Source organism: Lissotriton helveticus, chromosome 11 (genome assembly GCF_964261635.1).
Source record: "Lissotriton helveticus chromosome 11, aLisHel1.1, whole genome shotgun sequence".
In the NCBI taxonomy this organism is placed as follows: domain Eukaryota; kingdom Metazoa; phylum Chordata; class Amphibia; order Caudata; family Salamandridae; genus Lissotriton; species Lissotriton helveticus.
Window position 1 is genome coordinate 210,302,882 of NC_136072.1, and position 14,793 is coordinate 210,317,674.

General features: G+C 50.3%; 1 pseudogene; it reads right to left on the reverse strand.

The window, feature by feature from the left end:
• Positions 1-13,994: 13,994 nt before the first annotated feature.
• On the reverse strand, positions 13,995-14,561 carry LOC144790769 (complement C1q-like protein 3 pseudogene; annotated as a pseudogene).
• Between the last annotated feature and the right edge of the window lie 232 nt (positions 14,562-14,793).

The window sequence follows — 14,793 nt, forward strand, 5'->3', positions numbered from 1 at the left end:
TGCGTTATTACTAAATTTACTTCCTCATTTTGGGCGCCACACAGACTGGCACCTCCCAAAATGTGCTTTCAGGAACTATTAATTTTACAGGAACAGAAGGCCTAATTTAAAGAAAGGGGCCACATTCATGAAGTGAGAACTGGGGACACGTACCACATAAGTGAGAGATGGGTGTGCTAATTTAAAGCATGGGATCTGCCACAATTTGGGATTGACAAGTGTTAAACATTTAAAGGGCTGGAAAAGCTAAATGTTTGCACCATGGACTGTTCTTAATGGATGCTTGTCACGGGAACTTTAAATGAGCATGCTGATTTTAGCTGGAAATGTAGCAGCATGTGTTGCCACATCTAAAATCACCTAAAATTAAATCAGTGCACAGCATGACAAAACACAATAGCATACATAAGAGCATCATACCAGCACAACTAAACGAGAACAGTACACTGCATAAACAAAACAGTTAAAACAGAATGCAACACAAAACAACACAAAAAATAGCACAATGCAGTAACAGTACAAAAGGAAGCAGCACAAAAACACTTCAGAGAATGTATAAATATTCTTTTCACACATTATTACCAACACATAAAGCCTTTTACAGTATGCTGGTGATCGATGTTTACATCAATCACTTCCTTTGCTTACCACTACATGCATGTAATAGCACCAGTCAAAAATGTTTGTGATCCAGCCCTTGGTCTTTGCGTACATATTCAGAGGGAACAACTCTTATTAAAGGTGATAGGAGATTTTAAATAGGTCGTAAAATCCTATAGCAAACATTTGTCTCTGTGATGCTTGCAATATGATTTGTTTTCTATTTTACAAAGACAGGGTATGTAGGAAATTGAGTAACTGGTTGGGGGTGGTGAAACACTACTCAAGCAGCAACCACAACTCTTGCCAGGGTGAAACACAAACAAACCCCAAATTAACCTGTGCTCGACCCTCTAGCAGCTTCGCACAACACAGTAAGGATTAACTTACAGGCAATGTGTAAAGTATTTATGCAGCACACAAACAGTAAGAAAGAGAAAACGCAACACAAGAAAATCACCACACAAATTTAGAAAAATACAGTTAAACTTAATAAATTATTTGACCCCAAAACAACAAAAATCCAACAAGTAGAACCAGAGATATGCAGCTGTACAGATTTAAGTAAAAATAGTGCTTAAAGGCACAAAGTGTCAACTGTGGTTATCTGGTCACACAATCCATGACGAAGTCAAAAGTTCAGGTCAACCGCAATGTAGCGTGGGGTGGATACAGGAGCCCAGTTAGGCCCTCTGAACAAAGTACATTAAATCCTGGTTGCGGAGCATTGAAAGATCCTGTGTTGAGGATGCATCGTGCAGCAGCAGTTCTAAAGAGCTGTAGGAGCAATATAAGGTCCTGTGTCAAGGATGCATCCCACAGTGGCAGTTCTGAGGAGTTGATAGCTCCATTGTGAGGTCCTGCATCAAAGATGTGTCATGTAGTGGTGGTTCTGAAGAACTGCTGGCTCCTGCTTTGGAGATGCAGTGTGAGCGGAGGTTTCGGTGCAGAGCTGTGGGGAGATGCATTGCATAGTGCAGTTCTGCCCAATAGACCACAGCTGGGCTGGCAGAGCACCTTCAGGATCCCTTCCATGTGTCCAAGACTGGGCTGGCACAATTTGGAGGCAGGACTTACAGCAGGAAGAGTCCATGAGCAGAGTTAGGTTAGGTTAGGTTAAGTGGTTTTGTAGAGCGCACAGCTGCCCCAGCAAAGGAGCGTCCCAGCGCTAGCAGCAGCAAATAGAGAGACACTAAGAAAAAGAACAGCAGGGGGGAACAGATGAGTTTTGAGTGCCTTACTGAAAGCTAAATAATTATTCCGACTACGAATGCGCAATGGAAGAGAGTTCCAAAGTTAGGCTGCCAGTGTGCGAAAGGAACACCCACTGCCACGCACCCTCCTCACCCTAGGAACAGCTGCCAGATGTTGACCCAGAGAGCGGAGTTGACGGCTGTGTGTGTAAGGTAAGAGCAAGTTAGCCAAAATATCAGGGTAGGAGGATTTCAGAATTTTAAAAGCGATACACAGGGACTTAAACTCTACACGTCTGGCCACCGGCTACCAATGAAGTATTCAGAGAGCACATGAGGTGGAGCAAGTTCTCGGGAGGCCAAGCAGAGTTCTGGCCACCACGTTCAGGAACCTCTGTAGTCTAAGAATCTCTGTCTTATTTGTCCCCAAGTAGAGTGAGCTAGCATAGTCCAATCTTGACAGAATAGAGGCCTGGATGATAACCTGCCGAGTGGGCGGATCAAAAAACCCTAGCAAAGGTTTGAGCCCTCGTAGTATTCCAAAGCAGGCCCCCACCACCTTCTTAGTTTGGACTTGGAAGCTGAGGGCGAGTCCACCAAAACACTCAGATTTGTTTCCACCTGTTTGGGGGTGGGTGCTCAGCCCAGGGTTGAAGGCCACCAGCGCTCGCTCCACAGCTCTGGGTTCCTCCCAACCAGCAGGATCTCAGACTTTCTAGCATTGAACTGCAGACAGTTGGCAGACATCCACACAGCGATGGCAGCAAGATCACTCTGGAACTTAGAGGCATCCCACACGGAATTGTTGGAGACTGCCACTACCAGCTGTGTATCATCAGCCTGTGATACCACTGTCAGCCCTCTACTTCTAGCTACAGCTGCTAACAGTTGGACATAAAGATTAAATAGAGTAGGGCTCAGTGTCAAGCTTGTGGGACCCCTTGTTTCAAGGTGTGGATCGAAGAAAGAGAAAGGGGGGCCATCAACTGGAAGGTTCTCTTGGAGAGGAAGGAGGCGAACCAATCCAGGGCAGTGCCCACATGCCCGCCTCCGCCAACTGTTGCAGCAAGATCTGGCGGGAAACCGTATCAAACGCAGCACTGAGATCTAATAGCATCAGTGCCGAAGTATGTCGCACATCTAGAGTGACCCTCAGATGTTCGGTCCCCACTAGGAAGGCAGACTCTGTGCTGTGGCCCGAGTGAAAGCCATTCTGCGAAGGATCCAGAATGTTGTTGTCTTCCAAGTAACCTGTCAAGACAGAGTTGACATAGGTCCCAGAGATCTTGGAAACCCAAGGCAGGAGAGAAATGGAGTGGAAATTCTCCAGTTTAGCTGTATCAAGGGAGGCATTTTTTAACAGGGGGACCATCCTAGCCTGCTTCCAAGTCCTGGGGACAACTGCCTTAGACAGTGATAGATTAATCACCTGTCCCAGTGGGGAGAGGAGCACAGAAAGAGATTTCATAAATTGCTCTGATTTAAGGGGGTCTGCAGGCGAGCCCAATTTGATGATATCCAGCCAACGCGTTTCGTTCTGAAACAGAACTTCTTCAGGGCAAAAGTTGTATCAAACGCGGTCTAATCCGAAAGGTTCTTTATATCAGACAATCTATCTGAGGCATACTCCATGTTAAGAGTGGTATATACATTCCATGGAATTATCCATCGTGTGATAATTATATACGCAAACGAAAATGTTCTCAATATTATGTCCTTATATTATGGCATGAGTCTGACTTAGCCAACAGACCATGTTACTACCGTGGAAATAATCTTCATCTTGGATTTTGAATACTTATCCATATCTTGAAATATACAGAACTGTAATCTAAGTCAGACTCATGCCATAATATAAGGACATAATATTGAGAAAATGTTTGTTTGCGTATATAATTATCACACGATGGATAATTCCATGGAATGCATATACCACTCTTAACATGGAGTATGCCTCAGATAGATTGTCTGATATAAAGAACCGCGTTTGACACAACTTTTGCCCTGAAGAAGTTCTGTTTCAGAACGAAACGCGTTGGCTGGCTATCATTGAATTTTTCTAAAAGGAACAGTAAATAAGCATTGAAATATACACCAAGACTCAGCGTATCTTTTTTTTTTTTTTGGGGTTATAAACTTTTATTCGCCTTCAGTGCACACACACAGCTCTGCGCCTACAACCCTGAGACCGGCAGCAATGTAACTGAACATCAATACCTATCACATTGGACCATGTAATCAAGCAGTACATCATCATCTCAAAGTTCGGTAGCAGCAGTCCTGTTATAACACTACTTTACTAACGTTCCAAAGGTATCGTAGCCTTCCTGCCCCGTCCCTACTTCCCTCAGGTGGAGCGCTCTCAACGTCACTATGTGGACAGGGGATTTAGTGTAGTGTGCCTGTCCGCAACTAAGCCCAGTTCTATAACCACTCTAACAATAACCCCCCACAACCCCACCCCTCCCCCTTCAACTGCCCTTGTGCTTGCCTCTACCTCACACCTATTGTCATAGTGCCTCACCTCCACGCCCACCCAATGAACACCTCCCCCACCGCCCGCCCCTCTCCACTGTATCCTTCCCCTGTCTGATCACCCCGCTCCGCATATGGCCTATTGGTAAGTGTTCTCAAATGTTACGTGTCCACTAGTCCCCTCATAGCCCTCGGAGGCTCGCCATCCATCCCACTCAGGCCCTCACGAATCACTCAATCCGACTGTATTGTACCCCTGATCCTCAGTGCCCTCCTCCCCTTCCTGCCTCTCCTCCGTCTCCTCCTGTTCCGTCTCTGTGGTGTCGTTATTGGTAACATAAGTCAGATACAGGTCCCTGAAATTTTTGGGCCTACTGACCGGGGGCAGGAGCTAGCTATAGAGCTGTGTCTGGGTGCAACCGTACAGCATGTCTCTGGACCACCCTCCTTTTGTTGGGAGCGGTCCCCGCATCCAGCAACGCGCCACTGCACGTCGGGCCACAATGAGCCCCATATCTGCCAGGCGACGCATCGCCGGCGGGAGAATCCTAGAATATCCCAGCAATGCCAACGCAGGATCAACTGGGAGCTCAGTCTCCAGTATGCGACCTAGCTCCTCAAAAACGTCTGCCCAGAATTTGTTAATGCCCGGGCAGGACCACGCTAGATGCATGAAGTCCGCCACCGGGGCATGACAGCGCTCGCATTCCGATGATTGTCGGAGGCCATATCTATGCAGACGTTCAGGAGTGTAATACACTCTTTGCAAAAATTTGAAGTGGATGAGTCTATGTCGAGCATTAAGTGACACTTTTTTAGTGTTGCGACAGCAGTACTCCCACATTGAGTCGCTTATTTCCGCCTGCAGGTCTCGCTGCCATGCCGATCGGGCTTTGGAGGAAGGTCGGTCCCCGCCGAGTTGGCTCGCCCTATACATTCGGGAGATGAGGTGGCTGGAGGACTGGGTTTTAATAACGTATGTTAGTTCTGGCAGTTCAGGAGGCTCCTGCATGGTCAAGCCCAGCAAGGCCTGTAACGCCGCACGCACCCTGTGAAAGTGGAAGCGCTGCAGCAGCGAGGCTGGTGCCTGGGGAGGAACCAACTGGATCCAGGTAATTGCCGTCCCGTCCCTGAACAGATCTCCCAGCTTGAATATGCCTAAGTGTTGAAGCGCACGTATGACCCCCTTCTCTCTCAGTGGCGAGAGCCAAACCGCCCAGTCTATCGGGACGAGCGGGGAGTACAGTATTTCGTGTCCTCGCCCCCTGGCTAGTGAGTGCCAGGCGTGGTTTGTCGCAGTGATGGAGTCCAACGTGCCTATCCGACGTGGAGCCGGTGCAAACACTGTAGCCGGCGGGGGGAGGGGGTCAGTGAATAGGGTCTCCAGAATCACATGCGGGATATTGCGATCCCCGTGCGTCCAAGTATGCAAATGTGTTGCCTGGGCGACCCTATAGTACCTTTCTAGGTCCGGGGTTTCCAAACCTCCTTGTTCATACGGGAGCATAAGCACCTGCCACTGTACTCTCGGTTGCTTGCCCCCCCACGCCAACCGTGTGAGGATCTGTGTCAGTGTCTTGAAGAATGCCTTCGAGAGGGTCAACGGGATGTTATTAAACAGGAATAGAAACCGCGGGAGGACAATCATTTTTATCAGGGCGATGCGGCCCGACAGGGACAACGGTAATTTGCACCATCTTTCCACATCATCCGACAATTTTGAATATGCCACTCCATAATTTTCCCTTACCAGAATGTCCGGGTCCGGGTGCAATTGTATACCCAAGTATCGAACCGGGTCCTCTGACCACTGTAGCGGATAATCCATCGCGAACTTGCTCGTCACTGGGGTCAGCGGGAATGCCACTGATTTCTTCCAGTTCACTTTTAGTCCCGACAATGCTCCAAACTGTACCACTTCCCGTAGTACCGGGGAAAGATTGAGCTCCGGGTCTCTGATGTATAAGAGGGTGTTGTCTGCATACGTGGAGATGCAGATCTTGTAAGTAGGGAAGCTGATGCCCTCATGGCTACGGTATTCTCGCAGAGCACACGCCAGAGGTTCCGCTACTAGTGCGTATAGCAATGGAGAGAGGGGGCAGCCCTGTCTGGTGCCTCTGCGTATTGCAAACGCATCTGTTACTCTGTTGCCCAGTCGAATTCTGGCCGATGGTTTATAGTACAATGCACCTATCATTTGTAAGAAGGGTTCACCCAAGCCTAGCTTCCGCAGCACTCTCGACATGAAGGGCCACTCGACAGAGTCGAACGCCTTCTCCATGTCTAAAAATACCGCCAACGCCTTATTCTCTGGCTTCACGTGCTGCATTGTCCCCAGCACCGTACGTATGTTATATGTGAGATTCCTAGTAGGAATGAAGCCGGCCAGTTCTGGCGCAACCAGTTCCGGGGCCAAAAGAGCGAGGCGCGTCGCCAGCACCTTCGCATATAGTTTCGCATCGACATTTATCAATGAAAGGGGTCTGTATGATCCCCGTTCATTCGAGGGTTTCCCTGGTTTTAGGAGAGTGACAATGAGCGCCTCCCGCATGGACGGGGGCATACTACCTTCCAGGCATATATCGTCAAACAGTGTCGAGAGGAATGGTATCAACTGGTCTTTGAAGGCCTTGTAGAAGCCAACAGTGAGCTCGTCAGCCCCCGGGGCGCTTCCAGATCTCATGCTATCTAGCGCTTCCACTATTTCTTCCTTCTGAATAGGCATCATCAGGAATTCTCTCTGCGCATTTGACAGCTGTGGCATTTTGATAAAGCCTAAATAATCATCGATCGCCCCTTCCATTCCCGTAGACTCGGATTCGTAAAGAGTGGAGTAGTAGTGTCGAAACTCTTCAATTATCTGCTCTTCGTCGGTGAGGACCTCTCCCGTGCTTGATACTAATTGACCAACTATATGCGGGCGTCGTTCGCTGCGGACCAGATTAGCCAGTAAGGAGCTAGGCCTCTCGCCCTCACCGTAAGTACGTGCCGTGGCGTATTTACCCATGTGCTGGACCTCCCTGTCTGCTTCCGAGTTATATTCAGACACCAGTTGTTTAATGCGATCTAGTGCACCCCCCTCAGGGTCAGCCTGCAGTTGCTTCTCAAGCTCTGACAGCTGTGTTTCTAGGTATTGAAGCCTCTGTCTGATAGATTTAAGAACACTGGAGTGTTTGGCCATCGCCACACCACGCACATATACCTTGAACGTCTCCCACAATGTTTGGAAGCTTTCCACGGAGCCCACGTTGGCGTCAAATTTTTTTTTATCTCATCTGCGAGTTCGCCCCTGAACACCTCGTCTAGTAAGGAATACGGGGGGAAGCGGCACGTGAAAGGGGGTAGCCTGTGCGTTGGTAACTCAAGAATCAGGAGGAGAGGCGAATGATCAGACAACGTGCGTGGCAGAATCCGGCAATCCCTCACCCTGTTTGATATGAGCTGTGTCGTGAGCCAATAATCTATTCTTGTGTGAAGCTCATGATAGGCGGAATAATGCGTGTACCCCCCTCTAGTGTGGTGTCTGCGGCGCCAAACGTCCGTTAAATCCAAGCGCACCATTTCAGTCTGTAGCACTGTGGCTGCCGCCGACAGGCTTCTGTGAGGTCCCGCTGATCTGTCCAGGGTCGGGTCTAGGACCAGATTGAAATCCCCACCCCAGAGCATTCCAGAACATTCATACATCCTGCACTTCTGGGATAGTGTTGTGTAAAATTCCGGCGAGTCAAAGTTGGGGCCATACACATTCACCACCATGAAATCCAGCCCCCTACCCTTGCACCTGCAAAGTACATATCTACCCTCAGTATCGATCTCCAAGGGCGTTAACGAGAGTTTGGAGCCGGGATTAACCCAAGTGAGCGTCCCCCTTGAGTGTGTGGTGAAGCCCGACGCTATACTACAACCTGCCAAACCTATGTGAGTAAGCATTTTGCTGGTCAGCGGCAGGTGAGTTTCCTGTAAGAGGGCGAGGTCTATATGATGTCTACGCAAATAGCTAAGGACCCTACGTAGCTTCCTGAAGTCGTTTAAGCCCCTCACATTCCATGTCAGAACCCTCAATTGGGCCGGCTCTGGCCCCTTCAAAGATGCGAGTGCATCAGTCTCATTCCTGTCTGCCATGCTGAGCTGTAAGACCATAATGTGATAGGCACAGGAGAACTTTGGGAGCACATGCAAGTAAGTGGTTTGGCGAGGCAGCAATAGTAGCATTCACAGTAGGAGTTCTCCATATAACTCGGCAAAGCACATTATCAATCAACCGTAAAAACAACTCAAATTCAAGAACATACCCCAACATTCCACCCCCCACCCACAGCTGACCCACCCCAAATCGGCCATGCAGGTCCCCATCCCACCCACCCCTCCCCAACCACAAGTCCAAATGCCCCATTAGCAAAAAGCTCGTGGGCAGAGGTAGCCAGCCAATTCAGTCTCAACTGGTAAGTCACTGCTCTGGTGCCCAGTGCCCCCACCCTCCATCGCGCACCACCAGAAATGCGTCACCACACCAACCTGTGTAACAGAATGTTCATTTACCCCAGCACAGCCAGGAATATCTCCCCCCCACTCCTGCCACCCCAAATGCGGCCCCCATAGACCACCCATTATCAATTCTCCCACAGGATAAGACAACTATTGCGGGTGTAGAACAAAGCAAGAAGTAGACAAAGCCCGTGCCAAATTCCCATCCCCTCTTATCTGGAACATCGCAGCTGCGGAGATCTTCTCCGGAACCAGGTCTCTCGAGCTGCTCATGGCCTTGAATGAAGAGTTGGAGATCACCGTCCCCCAAGGCCCGTATCACAGAGTCACTCCTGATCGTTTGCGTGGTGCTACTCAGCCTCTTCCTGACCATCCGCCTGCTCTTCCGGCTTGTCTCTGGCCCACTTCTTCATGGCTTTTTGCAGCTCACCGGGATCCGTGAAGATATGTGAATGCCCCTTCCTGTTGACCCGCAGTTTGGCCGGGTACAACATTGCATAATCGAGACCCATGTCCCTGAGTCGTTTCTTGTGTGGCGCAAAGTGTTTGCGCGCCTCCTGCACTCGAGCCGTGAAGTCCGGGAAAATGGAGATCGCTGATCCCTCGAAGCGCAGGTCGCCCTTGGACCGAGCCAGCCGAAGTGCCGTGTCCCTGTCCCTGTAATTCAACAACTTCGCTATTATAGGTCGAGGAGGGAGACCCGGGTTAGGCCTCGGGCCCAGCGAACGATGCGCGCGTTCGACCACAAACATCGTTGAGAACACATCGTCTCCCAGCAGTTTGGTGAGCAGGTTTTCGATGAATAGTTCCATTCTCCCGGTCTGCGTGGTCTCCGGCAGGCCAAGTATGCGGAGGTTACAGCGACGGGACCGTGCTTCCAAATCCTCCGTTTTGTCTTGCAGTGTTCTGATCAGCGTCTCTGCCCGGCGTCTCGCTGTGTCCAAGTCCGATTGCGCCTCCTCCACCTCCGTGATGCGCCGTTCCGCCATGTCATGTCTCTCTGAATGTTTGTCGAGCCGTTCCGCCATGCGGTCCATTCTGTATGACATGGCGTCCATCTTGGACCCCAGCGCCGTTATATTAGTTTGGATGTTGAGTTCCATTGACCTGAGCATCGACTTTATCTCCGAGTTCTCTTCCTGCGGTTCCCTCGCAGTCTGCTCTTCCTCCTGGCGTGACTGAGGACTCAGTGCCGGCACACGTCTTTGTGAGAATGGGAGCTTACTCTGGGTCCTGTCACCCTTCCCCATGGTCACCTATGTACTGTAATGCTCGCGCTTCTGCGTGTCTGGGCCTCCGATGCCAAAATGCTGCAAGTGCTGCCGCCCGACCACTGAAGCGCCTCACCGGGCACACTATAAGGATGGTGCGTCGCCAATTATGCGTCTCGGTGCCCCCCGTGCCACAAATAGGATGGGGAAGCTGCACGTCTGTCCCCACCAAAAATCAGGATGTCCTCCAGCAATGTTGTTAGGTCAGGGCCACGTGGGGAGACTCCGCAGCAGCCCACCTGTGGAAGCGGGGTGTGGAGCGGGGGTGCCAGGCAGTCCCGTGTGTCCTTGCTTCCCGGACCCCAGAGGCGGTCCGTCCCTGAATCAGTCAGCCAGACGTTGTTCCGCCAAATAGTTAGGGGAGGGGGTCCCCAAGTCCGTCTGCGCCCCCAACCCGCTGCCCGGCGAGGCTCTCTTCACTTGTGAAGCGATCCGTGCGTCTTCTTCTCCCACAGACCCGAGGCGCACCCGTGCACTCCCCTCTGTAACCTCACAGGCTCACCGTTGGTCACTGCTCGGCCCGGGTCCGCAGATCCGTCGACCGCCAGCCGTGATCGCCGCTTAGCCTCCTTCGGCCTGGCTCCGCCCCCTTCAGGAGAACCGGCAATCGTCGGCGTGTCCGCCCGGCCGCAGCCGCACGTCTCCTCACGCAGCGCGGCCCTTGCGCTACCTGAGGTCGCGGTCTACTGGCCCTCCCGGCGCCACAGCCCGCCGTCACCGTCAGGTCAGGCAGGATCTCTACCAGGACGGGTCCTCCGGGTCCCCACGCGTTCCGCTATGCAGAGGGGTGCAGGGGGTGTTGATAGAGCAAGGTTAGTGTAGGATAATACAGGATTTTGAAAGTGGCGCCGACGGAGCCCAGGGACTATGCGGCCATTTTCCGCGGCTGCTAGCTCCGCCCCCAAGACTCAGCGTATCTATAAGGACATTAAGCGAGTTACTTATCCCTCTTATTGATTGGATCTATACTCCAAGCGGTGCTATCCCAAATCAAAAGCAAAATTGAGATTTACCCTATGTTTGGGGTGGTGCTCTTAGGACAGAGGGCACTTTGGCATTAGCACGCAAAGCGTCAAAAATATTTTGGTTTGTGAAAACGTAGGGTTGGTGCCCCTTTTCTTGTTTCTTTCAGGTCCACTGTCCAAAGTATAAGTGTATAAGCGAGCCCAATTTGACCATTCTACATAGCATGCGCAACTCTTCCTGTGAAATTGACAGAAAAGTATGCGTACTGGAGGAACTAGAAACGGAATCAGGATGCAGAACAACTTGAGGGAAGGAGTTGTAGATATTCTCCATCTTCTCAACAAAGAAAGAGGCAAGAGCCTCACATTGCTCATCTGATGACATCAGAGGTGTTGTAGATGACCCCACCCGTTTGAGAACCTTAAGTATGGAAAAGATGCTTTTGGAGGGGATTACTACTGCTCCTGATCTCAGCCACAAAGTAAGCTGCTCTTTCAGACTGGATAGCCCAATGGTAACTCTTGGGAGCTACCTGATAGCCCCCTTTCGAGGTACAATCATAGTCACGTCTCCACACCCGCTCTAATCTTTTACACACTCTACGCATATTAGCAAGCTTGTCATTATACCAAGGGCAGGACTACGTCTTACGGATCTTGGACCACTTTGCAGGAATTAGCGGGTCCAGTGGCCTGAGAATCCAGTCCAACAATGCTTTATCAGCCTCATCAGGGTCATCTGACATGATGAGGGTATTTGTTGAAAGGAGGGCATGGAATTGATCAATATCTAATTTATGTCATAGTCACTTAAAATAGGATTTCTGAGACACACTCCGAGCGGGTTCTACCCCTGAAAGTGTCATAGAAATAAGGCAGTGGTCAGACCAGCACACTGGGACGGGAGTGTTGACTGTGAGGGAGCAAAGTTTAGAAAAGACTGGGTCCAGCAAGTAGCCAGCAGAATGCGTGGGACCCTGGACCAGTTGGACCATTCGGCACGCCTTAAGGTCAGCTAGAAAACTACTTTTTCCCGCGTCCTGAGGACTTCCTAGATGCAAGATCATATCCCCAATGATGCTAAAGTTGGCTGCTCTGATGCCAGAGAGCTGACTATTTCTGTAAGTGCTGTCCTAAACTCTTTAGAAAGGCCTGGTGGGCGATAAACTAATAGCTAAGACACGGTAGAGATAGCTTCACACACTGCCTCTGAGTTAAGCCTGACTGCTAGTGCCAAGCTACCAAGAGGGTGAGCAGGGTTTATTTTAGTAGTGTTTCAACCTTATCCTGACTAGAAGGAAGGGTCCCCATTTGGAATAAGGTGTAAACCATGGCCGACTAGAGACCCCCATTTCTAACAGACATACAGGCTGCAACTGCAGGCCTGAGACATGTTTAAAAGACTGCTTAAGTGGGTGGCACAATGACTGCTACAGGCCCACTAGTAGCTTTTAAATTCCAGGGCCTGGGTACCTGTGGGACCACTTTACTAGAGATTTACAAGCAGGCGCGGTCGGTAGGGGAGTACCTGCCGGGGCGGTGACGTGGGGAGTGAGAGTGGCAGGGTGGGGGGAAGTAATGTATGGATAATGGAGGTTTGCAGGAAAGTAAACATTTAAATAAATCAACCAAATTTTGTTGCGTGCACTGCATCCCCAAATGCAATGCAGTGCGCGCAACGAAATGCATGTTTTCCCACCTTAATGCAAGTCCTTGAAATACAGCACCTCAAAACCATTGCTATTTAAAACTAATTTCCACACTCTTGCTATTTCCAAACCAGAAATTATGTCAGTTGACACTGTTATAGACGTCATATTGGGGTCACCTATTATCCCTTGCACTGCCTTCTACCACTTGCAATACCTGGCCATAAAGGGGGCAAAAGCAAAACTAGAAGACAGAGAGATATTTTTCTATGCAAAATGCTCCAGGTGTTCAGTAGCTGCTCACAGCAGGGCTAGTTTTAGGCTATTACAATTGCAAGTTGCACATGTACAATCCAAGGTGTCACCTAGCAACACAATTTTAATATGGTCCCAGCCAGCTGCAGCATGATTTTTAAAAGTAGATGCATGTTCTCAGCGGACTGGGAGCCCGTTGGTTGCATATGCTGCAAACATAAATGTTGTAGCCTTTCTGCATAATGCTCTCTCCAATCAGTGCTGCTGCCATTTTGTAACATTGTAGCAGAGCAGTGTGGGATTGAGGAGACGGCCTAAGAATGAAAACCCCAAGTTGTACGTGCAACTCAGGAACTGAAGGTGTTCTGTACTCAATAAGAAGAGATATCGGAGGGAGAAAAGGCATGGTGAAGACATGGATCATGGTTGCCAGAGACCAGAAAAAGGAGCACAAAGGGAAAAGAAATTGAGAGTGAAACCCTTAGAGGATGAAAGGAAACGGGAAGACAAAAGGAGAAAAAAGAAGGGAGAAAAGCATAGAGAGGGAAAGTAAAAAATGGTTTGGCATAAAGAAAGCAATTGTGAAGAAGCAAGTAGAAAAAATGTAAAGGGAGCAATGGAGGGGAGAGAGCTTTGGAGACAAGAAGTACTCACAAGAACAACGAGAAACCGGAGAATGTAGGAGGGCATGGAAAAGTACCGATTGAAGAATGTGAAAGTCATATGGTGGTACCCTCTGCCCAAGACTCTCTTACTCAACTGTAGTAACATCAGCCCTGTACCTCCCCATGCCCATCTAACGTTATTGTTCTTGAGCACCTCTGCCACATGATGGCACCCCTCGTCTGTACACCATGGCCTTGTCAATTAGTTCATGCACAAGTCTGGCCATATGTATTACCCTCTGCAGTGTATAACTTTGTCCTGGACCCCCACATCCCTTTCGCACAGGGGTTCTTGCATTGGTCTGCCCATACAATGATATCCCTTGCTATATATACCTCACCATGGACCCCCATGTTGCTCTCACCTGGTTGTTCATGCACAGGGCTGGCCACATGGTGTTGGCACTCCGGTCATGTACACATCGGCCCCGCATCCTCATGCCCCTCTCACCTGGCTGTTCTTACCTAGGTCTGCCCACATGCTGGTGCTGTCCCCACCCGCATCAGCACATGGTAAGTAAAGAAGTAGATGCCTGAGATGGAACAGGTGTACTTGCCTGTGGTGGAGTTGTAGTGGTAGCCCAGGTTGGTCAACACATGTCACACACATGAGCAGCTCAAAGCCCCTTGTGCTGGCACTTGAGTCACACGTAGACAGTGATCTTGGGCTTCGTGCTGTAAGTGGCAGCACTGATGGTCCCCCTGCAGTGAGCCGGGGGTCCCGGGTGGGCTTTTCAGCCCCGGGCAGCCAGGCTCAATGCGCTGCCTGAGGGCCTGGTGCCCCTGGTGGGCCCCACAACCCCACCTTACCTAGGCTCCTCCGTCGGACCTTGGATGAAAGTGGGCAGGGACTGCAGCAGCGGGTCTTGGGGCTGGCAGTGCTAGGTGGCTGCCGGGTCCCATACAAGTCTCAGACTATGCAACAGGTGCCCAGCATCTTGTGCGCTGAGGGGTTGGCTGAGCTGACCAGCACCAGTATGAGGATGACCAGGAGCAGGACCATGACCCCTCCACTGCACCTCCCACCACCAGCCTCTACCGGCACACCAGCCTGCTCAGCATTGGCGATCCTCCTGCCTGGCCTTGGACGAAATCTTGAAGGCTGGTGTGGACCTCCTCAGAAAAAATGAGCACCAGCTTTCCTGGAGGGAGGGGCGTACAGGATGTCCCTGGCAGTGCAAGTATTTGGGCACACTCTCCTTTCTGTACCTCAAGCGCCTGCTCAGCAAGGCACA